Genomic DNA, 2,669 nt, shown 5'->3' on the forward strand with positions numbered 1-2,669 from the left:
CCTACAGTTTTACTATACAGTATTTCTTGCTCTGTACTTATGTGTACAGTGTGTGCGTACATACTGTATTGCATGTATCACAAGCACGATGCTTATACCTCAAGAAAGCTGCAATCTTAAACACACCTAATGAGGATTAAGCCCCATTGACAACAGTGGGAATTTCTGAGAAAACATACACAGGGATTGTAAATCTGTCGGAAGTCTTTGAGCTGTCACATGCTTAATTCCAGATCATGAATGAAGGGGACAGAAGACATATTTGATGGCGAGCAAGAATGGTTTCATGGGTCTCCAGTCTAGTTTATAAACTGGGGAAGGAGTGAGGGTAGAAGGTGCAAACAATATTTACTTTGTCATTGTAACTAATGTTAGGTGGAGTGATGTGGGTGGGTGATTAAAGGACAGCAAATGAAAAATAAAAAATGAGGGTATATTGTAACAAAGAGTCCTGCTAAAGACTAACAGATTGTTGTTGTGGCTGAAGTGTTTGCGGACTAGAGCCCACTTCCCTAGCTGCCTGAACCGTTATCCTTGGTTAGTAGAATATGTTAGTTAACGTATGGGAGGGTTGCCTTATACAGAAAGACCATCGGTTCACCCCCTGTGCGTGCGCGCGCGCACACACACACACACACACACACACTCCAATTATCCACAGTGGGTCCAAAATTCATGAAATGCAATAAGTACAGTCTGGGACATTTCTATGTCAAGCTCAAGCTATGCACAAGAGAAACACCATGACTATACAGAACAGGCATAGGAACATAGGAAGCTACCTTATACTAGGTCAGACCACTGATCCACCTAGACAAAGCTCCATATTATCCACCCAGGCTGGCAGCAGCTTCTGCAAGGCTGCAGGCAGGAGTCTCTCTCAGCCTTACTACATACCACACATGGAACCTTCTGCATGCAAGCAGGAAGGTGCTCTTCCCAGAGTAGAGAAGCTGGTCTTGTGGTAGCAAGCATGACTTGTCCCCATAGCTAAGCAGGGTCTGCCCTGGTTGCATATGAATGGGAGACCTGATGTGTGAGCACTGTAAGATATTCCCCTCAGGGGATGAAGCTGCTCTGAGAAGAGCAGAAGGTTCCTAGTTCCCTCCCTGGCTTCTCCAAGAGAGGGCTGAGAGAGATTCCTGCCTGCAACCTTGGAGAAGCCGAAGCCGCTACCAGTCTGTGAAGACAATACTGAACTAGATGGACCTATGGTCTGACTCAGTATATGGCAGCTTCCAATGTTCCTATGACTGGCCCCATCCCCTAAGGGGAATATCTTACAGGGCTCACACAAGTAGTCTCCCATTCAAATGCAAACCAGGACAGACCTTGCTTAGCCAAGGGGACTATTTATGCTTGTTACCACAAGACCAGTTTAGGATTGTCTACACTGACTGGCAGCAGCTTTCCAAGGCAGGAGTCTCTCTCCGCCTATCTGGAGATGCCAGGAAGTGAACCTGGGACCTAGACACTTTCCCACTGAGCTATAACCATCCCCTTATAACGGAAATATCATAACAGTACTCAAATACAGTCAACCATCCGAATGCAGACCCTGCTCGCTAGCACAAGACCAGTTCTCCTCCCCAATGTTATTGTTACATGCATGACAGAGGAGAGGCTGTAGCTCACTGGCAGTGCTTGGCTAGCAGAGGGTCCCATGTTCAATCCTGTGGGACCCCAGCCTGAAACCCTGGAGAGCCGAGGGCAAATGGTCTGGGCAATACAGACCTAGATGAAGGATGTGCTATTTTATCATCTTGATGGGCCAAACGTACACAGTCCCTAGCCAGGAAGCATGTGTGGGAAAATTGTGGGGTGAGCAGATGGGGAAACTGAGGCAGGGAGGAGCTCAGCATGTTCTGGATCTTGCTCAAGTGGTGATTCTCTGATATTTAGCAGGGCGAGAGCAACTGGCCCTATCCAACCCCAGCACAGCACCCCCCGCGGGCTGTTGCTGGTATCTGCCTTATGTTTTTTATTTACTTATTATTTATTTTTCCGTGTAAACCGCTTTGAGAACTTTGGTTGAAGAGCAGTATATAAATATCCATAGTAGTAAGAGTAGTAGTATGGTATTCATTTGTGTTCTACTCCTTTTATGGTGCAGCGTGGAAATGACTTGACCAGCAAGCCAGAGGTTGCCGGTTCGAATCCCCACTGTTATATTTCCCAGACTATGGGAAACACCTCTATCGGGCAGCAGCGAAATAGGAAAGATGCTAAAAGGCATCATCTCATACTGCGCGGGAGGAGGCAATGGTCAACCCCTCCTGTACTCTACCAAAGACAACCCCAGGGCTCTGTGGTCGCCAGGAGTCCACACCGCTCAGACCACACACTTCCCCTTTCAACTGCCTGTGCATGTGCACAAGGGGCGGCAGCTCAGTGGCTTTGCATGCAAAAGGTCCCAGGTCCAGTCCTTTGGCAGGATCTCCAGGTAGGGCTGGGGAGAGCCTCCAGCCTGAAACCCTGGAGAGCGCCGCTGCCAGTCAGTGCCGACAATCCTGAGCTAGAGGGTCCGACTCGGCAGAAGGCCGCTTCCGAGGAGGTTTCTTTTGGTGTATGTAAATAGACAGACACAGCTGCAACACACACACACACACACACACACACACAGCCGCCCCCCACCCCGCAAGTGCATGCAGGGGGCAAGAAGAGGGAGA

General features: G+C 48.7%; 1 protein-coding gene across 4 annotated transcripts in view; it reads right to left on the bottom strand.

The window, feature by feature from the left end:
• DPY19L3 (dpy-19 like C-mannosyltransferase 3) overlaps positions 1-2,669 on the bottom strand; it is a 59,924-nt gene that overhangs the window by 56,756 nt on the left and 499 nt on the right. The gene's annotated exons all lie outside the window — the stretch shown is intronic.

This window comes from Hemicordylus capensis, chromosome 9 (genome assembly GCF_027244095.1).
Source record: "Hemicordylus capensis ecotype Gifberg chromosome 9, rHemCap1.1.pri, whole genome shotgun sequence".
Lineage (NCBI taxonomy): Eukaryota > Metazoa > Chordata > Lepidosauria > Squamata > Cordylidae > Hemicordylus > Hemicordylus capensis.